Source organism: Lepidochelys kempii, unplaced genomic scaffold, assembly GCF_965140265.1.
Source record: "Lepidochelys kempii isolate rLepKem1 unplaced genomic scaffold, rLepKem1.hap2 scaffold_68, whole genome shotgun sequence".
In the NCBI taxonomy this organism is placed as follows: domain Eukaryota; kingdom Metazoa; phylum Chordata; order Testudines; family Cheloniidae; genus Lepidochelys; species Lepidochelys kempii.
Genome location: NW_027333642.1, coordinates 555,001 through 565,000, shown reverse-complemented (window position 1 = coordinate 565,000; position 10,000 = coordinate 555,001).

Below are 10,000 nucleotides of genomic sequence, written 5' to 3'. Positions count from 1 at the left end.
CAGGGGCACCCGGACGGAGCGGGGTCCGCCCGGCCACAGCCCGCGGGGGCAGGAACCGGGTTGACCTGGTGGCCGGAGGAGTATTAAGCCCGGGGCAGGGGCACCCGGACGGAGCGGCGTCCGCCCGGCCCCAGCCCGCGGGGGCAGGAACCGGGTTGACCTGGTGGCCGGAGGAGTATTAAGCCCGGGGCAGGGGCACCCGGACGGAGCGGCGTCCGCCCGGCCACAGCCCGCGGGGGCAGGAACCGGGTTGACCTGGTGGCCAAAAAGCAAACCGGCCACCAGGTAAACCCGTTCAAAGTATAGGGTTGACCTGGTGGCCGAACAGCAAACCGGCCACCAGGTCAACCCGTTCAAAGTATAGGGTTGACCTGGTGGCCGAACAGCAAACCGGCCACCAGGTAAACCCGTTCAAAGTATAGGGTTGACCTGGTGGCCGAAAAGCAAACCGGCCACCAGGTAAACCCGTTCAAAGTATAGGGTTGACCTGGTGGCCGAAAAGCAAACCGGCCACCAGGTAAACCCGTTCAAAGTATAGGGTTGACCTGGTGGCCGAAAAGCAAACCGGCCACCAGGTCAACCCGTTCAAAGTATAGGGTTGACCTGGTGGCCGAAAAGCAAACCGGCCACCAGGTCAACCCGTTCAAAGTATAGGGTTGACCTGGTGGCCGAAAAGCAAAGCGGCCACCAGGTAAACCCGTTCAAAGTATAGGGTTGACCTGGTGGCCGAAAAGCAAAGCGGCCACCAGGTCAACCCGTTCAAAGTATAGGGTTGACCTGGTGGCCGAAAAGCAAACCGGCCACCAGGTCAACCCATTGAAAGTATAGGGTTGACCTGGTGGCCGGACGGGAAGGAAGCCCCGAGCCCCGGGGCAGGGGGACCCGGGTGGAGTGGGGTCCGTCCGGCTCCAGCCCGCGGGGGAGGCTCCGGGTTGACCTGGTGTCCGGACGGGAACGAAGCCCCGACCCCGTGGCAGGGGGACCCGCACGGAGAAGGCGTCCGACCGGCCCCAGCTCGCGCTGCAGGCTCCGGGTTGACCTGGTGACTCCCCTGCCTCGGGTGGCCCCGATCCTTTTTTTCCGTTTTTTTTTTTTTCCGTTTTTTGGCCGGAGAGTGGTCGGGATGCCCCCCCGGCACCCCTTTTGTGGTCGTTGAAAATTTTGTTTCAGACTTCCAGGGGCCCGATCCCTGACCGGGGCGTTTCAGGCTGGCCTGGCGGACTTCTCTGCACAGGCTCCGGATTGACCCGGTGACTCCCCTGCCTCGGGTGGGCCCGATCCTTTTTTCCGTTTTTTTTTTTTTGGGTCCGGAGAGTGGTCTGGATGCCCCCCCAGAACCCCTTTTGGGGTCGGTGAAAAATTTTTTTCAGACTTCCAGGGTCCCGATCCCTGACCACGGCGCCGCAGGCTGGTCTGGGGGACTTGTCTGGCGAGGGCAGGCACAGGGTTGACATGGTGTCCGGACGGGAAGGAAGCCCCGAGCCCCGGGGCACGGGTACCCGGCCTGAGCGGGGTCCGTCCGGCCCCAGCCCGCGGTGCAGGCTCCGGGTTGACCTGGTGTCCAGAAGCCCCGAGCCCCAGGGCAGGGGTACCCGGGCTGATCGGGGTCCGTCCGGCCCCAGCCCTCGGTGCAGGCTCCGGGTTGACCTGGTGACTCCCCTGCCTCGCGTGGCCCCGATCCTTTTTTCCGGTTTTTTTTTTCCTTTTTTGGCCGGAGAGTGGTCGCGATGCCTCCCCCCCGCCACCCCGTTTTGGGTCGGTGGGAAAAAAATCAGACTTCCAGGGACCCGATCCCTGGCCGCGGCGTTTCAGGCTGGCCTGGCGGACTTCTCTGCACAGGCTCCGGGTTGAACCAGTGACTCCCCTGCCTCGGGTGGGCCCGATCCTTTTTTCCGTTTTTTTTTTTTTATTTATTTTTTGGCCGGAGAGTGGTAGGGATGCCTTCCCCGCCACCCCGTTTGGGGTCGGTGAAAAAAAAATTCAGACTTCCAGGGGCCCGATCCCTGGCCGCGGCGTTTCAGGCTGCCCTGGCGGACTTCTCTGCACAGGCTCCGGGTTGAACCAGTGACTCCCCTGCCTCGGGTGGGCCCGATCCTTTTTTCCGTTTTTTTTTTTTTTTTTTTTGGGGTCCGGAGAGTGGTCTGGATGTCCCTCAGATCCCCTTTTGGGGTCGATGAAAATTTTTTAAAAAGACTTCCAGGGTCCCGATCCCTGACCACGGCATCGCAGAGTGGCCTGGGGGGCTTGTCCGGCGGGGGGCAGGCTGCGGCTTGACATGGTGTCCGGACGGAAAGGAAGCCCCGAGCCCGCGGCAGGGGGACCCGGGCGGAGCGGGGTCCGTCCGGCCCCAGCCCGCGGGGGGCAGGCTCCGGGTTGACCTGGTGTCCGGAAGCCCCGAGCCCCGGGGCAGGGGTACCCGGGCTGATCGGGGTCCGTCCGGCCCCAGCCCGCGGTGCAGGCTCCGGGTTGACCTGGTGTCCGGAAGCCCCGAGCCCCAGGGCAGGGGTACCCGGGCTGATCGGGGTCCGTCCGGCCCCAGCCCGCGGTGCAGGCTCCGGGTTGACCTGGTGACTCCCCTGCCTCGGGTGGCCCCGATCCTTTTTTCCGTTTTTTTTTTTTCATTTTTTGGCCGGAGAGTGGTAGGGATGTCTTCCCCCGCCACCCCGTTTGGGGTCGTTGAAAAAAAATTTCAGACTTCCAGGGCCCCGATCCCTGGCGGGGCGTTTCAGGCTGGCCGGCGGGACCTCTCGGGCACAGGCGCCGGGTTGACCCGCTGACTCCCCTGCCTCGGGTGGCCCCGATCCTTTTTCCCGTTTTTTTTTTTTTTTCATTTTTTGGCCGGAGAGTGGTAGGGATGCCTTCCCCCGCCACCCCGTTTGGGGTCGGTGAAAAAAAATTTCAGACTTCCAGGGCCCCGATCCCTGGCGGGGCGTTTCAGGCTGGCCGGCGGGACCTCTCGGGCACAGGCGCCGGGTTGACCCGGTGACTCCCCTGCCTCGGGTGGCCCCGATCCTTTTTTCCGTTTTTTTTTTTTTTTCATTTTTTGGCCGGAGAGTGGTAGGGATGCCTTCCCCCGCCACCCCGTATGGGGTCGGTGAAAAAAAATTTCAGACTTCCAGGGCCCCGATCCCTGGCGGGGCGTTTCAGGCTGGCCGGCGGGACCTCTCGAGCACAGGCGCCGGGTTGACCCGGTGACTCCCCTGCCTCGGGTGGCCCCGATCCTTTTTTCCGTTTTTTTTTTTTGGGTCCGGAGAGTGGTCTGGATGCCCCTCAGATCGCCTTTTGGGGTCGGTGAAAATTTTTAAAAAAGACTTCCAGGGTCCCGATCCGTGACCACGGCGTCGCAGGGTGGCCTGGGGGGCTTGTCCGGCGGGGGGCAGGCTGCGGCTTGACATGGTGTCCGGACGGGAAGGAAGCCCCGAGCCCGCGGCAGGGGGACCCGGGCGGAGCGGGGTCCGTCCGGCCCCAGCCCGCGGGGGGCAGGCTCCGGGTTGACCTGGTGTCCGGAAGCCCCGAGCCCCAGGGCAGGGGTACCCGGGCTGACCGGGGTCCGTCCGGCTCCAGCCCGCGGTGCAGGCTCCGGGTTGACCTGGTGTCCGGAAGCCCCGAGCCCCAGGGCAGGGGTACCCGGGCTGATCGGGGTCCGTCCGGCCCCAGCCCGCGGTGCAGGCTCCGGGTTGACCTGGTGTCCGGAAGCCCCGAGCCCCAGGGCAGGGGTACCCGGGCTGATCGGCGTCCGTCCGGCCCCAGCCCGCGGTGCAGGCTCCGGGTTGACCTGGTGACTCCCCTGCCTCGGGTGGCCCCGATCCTTTTTTCCGTTTTTTTTTTTTTTTTTTCATTTTTTGGCCGGAGAGTGGTAGGGATGCCTTCCCCCGCCACCCCGTTTGGGGTCGTTGAAAAAAAATTTCAGACTTCCAGGGCCCCGATCCCTGGCGGGGCGTTTCAGGCTGGCCGGCGGGACCTCTCGGGCACAGGCGCCGGGTTGACCCGCTGACTCCCCTGCCTCGGGTGGCCCCGATCCTTTTTCCCGTTTTTTTTTTTTTTTTTCATTTTTTGGCCGGAGAGTGGTAGGGATGCCTTCCCCCGCCACCCCGTATGGGGTCGGTGAAAAAAAATTTCAGACTTCCAGGGCCCCGATCCCTGGCGGGGCGTTTCAGGCTGGCCGGCGGGACCTCTCGGGCACAGGCGCCGGGTTGACCCGGTGACTCCCCTGCCTCGGGTGGCCCCGATCCTTTTTCCCGTTTTTTTTTTTTTTTTCATTTTTTGGCCGGAGAGTGGTAGGGATGCCTTCCCCCGCCACCCCGTATGGGGTCGGTGAAAAAAAATTTCAGACTTCCAGGGCCCCGATCCCTGGCGGGGCGTTTCAGGCTGGCCGGCGGGACCTCTCGGGCACAGGCGCCGGGTTGACCCGGTGACTCCCCTGCCTCGGGTGGCCCCGATCCTTTTTTCCGTTTTTTTTTTTTTTTCATTTTTTGGCCGGAGAGTGGTAGGGATGCCTTCCCCCGCCACCCCGTTTGGGGTCGGTGAAAAAAAATTTCAGACTTCCAGGGCCCCGATCCCTGGCGGGGCGTTTCAGGCTGGCCGGCGGGACCTCTCGTGCACAGGCGCCGGGTTGACCCGGTGACTCCCCTGCCTCGGGTGGCCCCGATCCTTTTTTCCGTTTTTTTTTTTTTGGGTCCGGAGAGTGGTCTGGATGCCCCTCAGATCGCCTTTTGGGGTCGCTGAAAATTTTTAAAAAAGACTTCCAGGGTCCCGATCCGTGACCACGGCGTCGCAGGGTGGCCTGGGGGGCTTGTCTGGCGGGGGGCAGGCTCCGGCTTGACATGGTGTCCGGACGGGAAGGAAGCCCCGAGCCCGCGGCAGGGGGACCCGGGCGGAGCGGGGTCCGTCCGGCCCCAGCCCGCGGGGGGAAGGCTCCGGGTTGACCTGGTGTCCGGAAGCCCCGAGCCCCGGGGCAGGGGTACCCGGGCTGATCGGGGTCCGTCCGGCCCCAGCCCGCGGTGCAGGCTCCGGGTTGACCTGGTGTCCGGAAGCCCCGAGCCCCAGGGCAGGGGTACCCGGGCTGATCGGGGTCCGTCCGGCCCCAGCCCGCGGTGCAGGCTCCGGGTTGACCTGGTGACTCCCCTGCCTCGGGTGGCCCCGATCCTTTTTTCCGTTTTTTTTTTTTTTCATTTTTTGGCCGGAGAGTGGTAGGGATGTCTTCCCCCGCCACCCCGTTTGGGGTCGTTGAAAAAAATTTTCAGACTTCCAGGGCCCCGATCCCTGGCGGGGCGTTTCAGGCTGGCCGGCGGGACCTCTCGGGCACAGGCGCCGGGTTGACCCGGTGACTCCCCTGCCTCGGGTGGCCCCGATCCTTTTTTCCGTTTTTTTTTTTTTTTTTTCATTTTTTGGCCGGAGAGTGGTAGGGATGCCTTCCCCCGCCACCCCGTTTGGGGTCGGTGAAAAAAAATTTCAGACTTCCAGGGCCCCGATCCCAGGCGGGGCGTTTCAGGCTGGCCGGCGGGACCTCTCGGGCACAGGCGCCGGGTTGACCCGGTGACTCCCCTGCCTCGGGTGGCCCCGATCCTTTTTTCCGTTTTTTTTTTTTTGGGTCCGGAGAGTGGTCTGGATGCCCCTCAGATCGCCTTTTGGGGTCGCTGAAAATTTTTAAAAAAGACTTCCAGGGTCCCGATCCGTGACCACGGCGTCGCAGGGTGGCCTGGGGGGCTTGTCCGGCGGGGGGCAGGCTGCGGCTTGACATGGTGTCCGGACGGGAAGGAAGCCCCGAGCCCGCGGCAGGGGGACCCGGGCGGAGCGGGGTCCGTCCGGCCCCAGCCCGCGGGGGGCAGGCTCCGGGTTGACCTGGTGTCCGGAAGCCCCGAGCCCCAGGGCAGGGTTACACGGGCTGATCGGGGTCCGTCCGGCTCCAGCCCGCGGTGCAGGCTCCGGGTTGACCTGGTGTCCGGAAGCCCCGAGCCCCAGGGCAGGGGTACCCGGGCTGATCGGGGTCCGTCCGGCCCCAGCCCGCGGTGCAGGCTCCGGGTTGACCTGGTGTCCGGAAGCCCCGAGCCCCAGGGCAGGGGTACCCGGGCTGATCGGGGTCCGTCCGGCCCCAGCCCGCGGTGCAGGCTCCGGGTTGACCTGGTGACTCCCCTGCCTCGGGTGGCCCCGATCCTTTTTTCCGTTTTTTTTTTTTTTTCATTTTTTGGCCGGAGAGTGGTAGGGATGCCTTCCCCCGCCACCCCGTTTGGGGTCGGTGAAAAAAAATTTCAGACTTCCAGGGCCCCGATCCCTGGCGGGGCGTTTCAGGCTGGCCGGCGGGACCTCTCGGGCACAGGCGCCGGGTTGACCCGGTGACTCCCCTGCCTCGGGTGGCCCCGATCCTTTTTTCCGTTTTTTTTTTTTTTTCATTTTTTGGCCGGAGAGTGGTAGGGATGCCTTCCCCCGCCACCCCGTATGGGGTCGGTGAAAAAAAATTTCAGACTTCCAGGGCCCCGATCCCTGGCGGGGCGTTTCAGGCTGGCCGGCGGGACCTCTCGGGCACAGGCGCCGGGTTGACCCGGTGACTCCCCTGCCTCGGGTGGCCCCGATCCTTTTTCCCGTTTTTTTTTTTTTTTTTCATTTTTTGGCCGGAGAGTGGTAGGGATGCCTTCCCCCGCCACCCCGTATGGGGTCGGTGAAAAAAAATTTCAGACTTCCAGGGCCCCGATCCCTGGCGGGGCGTTTCAGGCTGGCCGGCGGGACCTCTCGTGCACAGGCGCCGGGTTGACCCGGTGACTCCCCTGCCTCGGGTGGCCCCGATCCTTTTTTCCGTTTTTTTTTTTTTTTGGGTCCGGAGAGTGGTCTGGATGCCCCTCAGATCCCCTTTTGGGGTCGCTGAAAATTTTTAAAAAAGACTTCCAGGGTCCCGATCCGTGACCACGGCATCGCAGGGTGGCCTGGGGGGCTTGTCCGGCGGGGGGCAGGCTCCGGCTTGACATGGTGTCCGGACGGGAAGGAAGCCCCGAGCCCGCGGCAGGGGGACCCGGGCGGAGCGGGGTCCGTCCGGCCCCAGCCCGCGGGGGGAAGGCTCCGGGTTGACCTGGTGTCCGGAAGCCCCGAGCCCCGGGGCAGGGGTACCCGGGCTGATCGGGGTCCGTCCGGCCCCAGCCCGCGGTGCAGGCTCCGGGTTGACCTGGTGTCCGGAAGCCCCGAGCCCCAGGGCAGGGGTACCCGGGCTGATCGGGGTCCGTCCGGCCCCAGCCCGCGGTGCAGGCTCCGGGTTGACCTGGTGTCCGGAAGCCCCGAGCCCCAGGGCAGGGGTACCCGGGCTGATCGGGGTCCGTCCGGCCCCAGCCCGCGGTGCAGGCTCCGGGTTGACCTGGTGACTCCCCTGCCTCGGGTGGCCCCGATCCTTTTTTCCGTTTTTTTTTTTTTTTCATTTTTTGGCCGGAGAGTGGTAGGGATGCCTTCCCCCGCCACCCCGTTTGGGGTCGGTGAAAAAAAATTTCAGACTTCCAGGGCCCCGATCCCTGGCGGGGCGTTTCAGGCTGGCCGGCGGGACCTCTCGGGCACAGGCGCCGGGTTGACCCGGTGACTCCCCTGCCTCGGGTGGCCCCGATCCTTTTTTCCGTTTTTTTTTTTTTTCATTTTTTGGCCGGAGAGTGGTAGGGATGCCTTCCCCCGCCACCCCGTATGGGGTCGGTGAAAAAAAATTTCAGACTTCCAGGGCCCGATCCCTGGCGGGGCGTTTCAGGCTGGCCGGCGGGACCTCTCGTGCACAGGCGCCGGGTTGACCCGGTGACTCCCCTGCCTCGGGTGGGCCCGATCCTTTTTTCCGAGGTTTTTTTCCATTTCGGCCGGAGAGTGCTCTGGATGCCCCCCCAGCACCCCTTTGGCGGTCGGTGAAATTTTTTTTTTTAGACCTCCAGGGGCCCGATCCCTGGCCGCGGCGTCGCAGGCTGGCCTGGAGGAGCTCTCCTGCGGGGACAGGGTCCGGGTTGACCCGGTGACTCCCCTGCCTCGGGTGGGCCCGATCCTTTTTTCCGTTTTTTTTTTTTTTTCCCGGAGAGTGGTCTGGGTGTCCCCCCAGCACCCCTTTGGGGGTCGGTGAAAAATTTTTTTTCCGACTTCCAGGGGCCCGATCCACGGCCGCGGCGTCGCAGGCTGGCCTGGTGGCCTTCTCTCGCTCCGGCCGCGGATGGCGAGACGCTCGGCCACCAGGTCAACCCGGAGGAAAAACGGCTGAAAAAAAATCGCTAAGTCCCTGCTCGGCCACCAGGTCAACCCGGAGGAAAAACGGCTGAAAAAAATTTTCTAAGTCCCTGCTCGGCCACCAGGTCAACCCGGAGGAAAAACGGCTGAAAAAAATTAGTAAGTCCCTGCTCGGCCACCAGGTCAACCCGGAGGAAAAAACGGCTGAAAAAATTTTTCTAAGTCCCTGCTCGGCCACCAGGTCAACCCCAGGAAAAGGCTGAAAAAATGGCTAAGTCCCTGCTCGGCCACCAGGTCAACCCCAGGAAAAGGCTGAAAAAATGGCTAAGTCCCTGCTCGGCCACCAGGTCAACCCCAGAAAAAGGCTGAAAAAATTTCTAAGTCCCTGCTCGGCCACCAGGTCAACCCCATTGAAAGTAACGGGTTGACCTGGTGGCCGGCAGTCTCACGGAAGTCCGGATGGGGTCGCCAAAACTCCCTTCGGCCGACCGAGGGAACCACGAGGTCGGATTGATTTTCAGATTGGTCCCGCTAAAATGGCGGTTGGATTTTTCACATAGTTCATTCCGACGGGTGCGCGGAGATTTCTGAGGACAGGTTTTTCAGAACCTCTGAGAACCAGAGATGAGCCCGGGGGACCAATCTGAGTGTTGTACCCGATCTTGCGAGGGGGGAATGGGGCACGTTGGCAGGTGGGGCGGCCCTCGGCCCTCCGTGCCCCCCCCCTTTTCCGGCTCTTCTCCTCCGGGGACCCCGTCGTCCCCTCGCACCCCCGGCGCAGGCCCGGTGGCCGGGATGCGAACTCCGACTGTCGGCGCCCCCCGGAGGGAGGGGGGGCCCGCTCCCCGCTTGCCTTCCGATCGATGTGGCGCTCACCTTCGCGACGGGAAGGGCCCTTCGCGGGCCGGAGCCCCGGCGGCAGGGGGCCTCCGGCGTTCAGGCGGATTTGGGTCCCGCTTCCCCTTTGCGTTCCCCGACCCCGGGGCCGATTGGGACTTGCCTCCTTGGGGAGAGAGTGGGGGGGGGGGCGGGCGCGTGCCCGGCCCCCCCCTCCCCGTGCCGTGGGTGTTGCCGGCCGGCTGAGATCTCCGCCGCGCGAGGTCGAGCGGCTCCGGCAGCCCACCCAGGGGTCCGAAAACCCAGGCCAGCCGCGAGGCTCAGCAGGGCCAAACACGGTCGCGAGAGCGAGCAGGGGCGCGCTGCGGTCCCCCGCCGTCCCCGACGGTCCTCCTCCACGCACGCTCCGGGGCGCGGGCCTCCGGGGGTGCTGGAGCCTCCGTCGCCGTCGGTGGGACCCTCGTACCGCCCTCTCGCTGGAGCCCCAGTACCCCCTGCTGTCCTCCGGCTCTGGGTCGCCGACTTCTTCTCTAGCGCGTTGCCTGGAAGGCGGGCGCGGCGTCCTCCGTGCCGCGTCGCCACGTTCGAGGGCCACCGGGAAAAGCGGGGGCGAAGGGGGGGGGCTCGAGGGGGCCCGCCCCGTCTGGCTCCCGCCATCCTTCTTCGGTGTCCGCCCGGGGCACCGGGGGGAAGAAAAGCAGCGAGAGGGCCCCCGCGCCCGCTCTGCTGCCGGACTCCCCCTGGGTGTTACCCGGAGCACCGGGGAATGCGGGGGCAGAGAGGTTAGAGGGGTTTCGGGGGGAGGTGCCGAGGGGGGTCTCGACGGCCCCTCTCTCGCGCCCTCCGTCTCTCTCTCTCTCGCTCTCCCCCGCCGGCTTCGACCCTAGCCCCCCGCGGGGGTGTAACCCGGGCCGCCTGGGAAAGCGGGGAGAAGGGGGGCTCTCTTCGGAGGCTCACCCCATCTCTTCCGCCGTCCTTCCCAGGCGGCTCC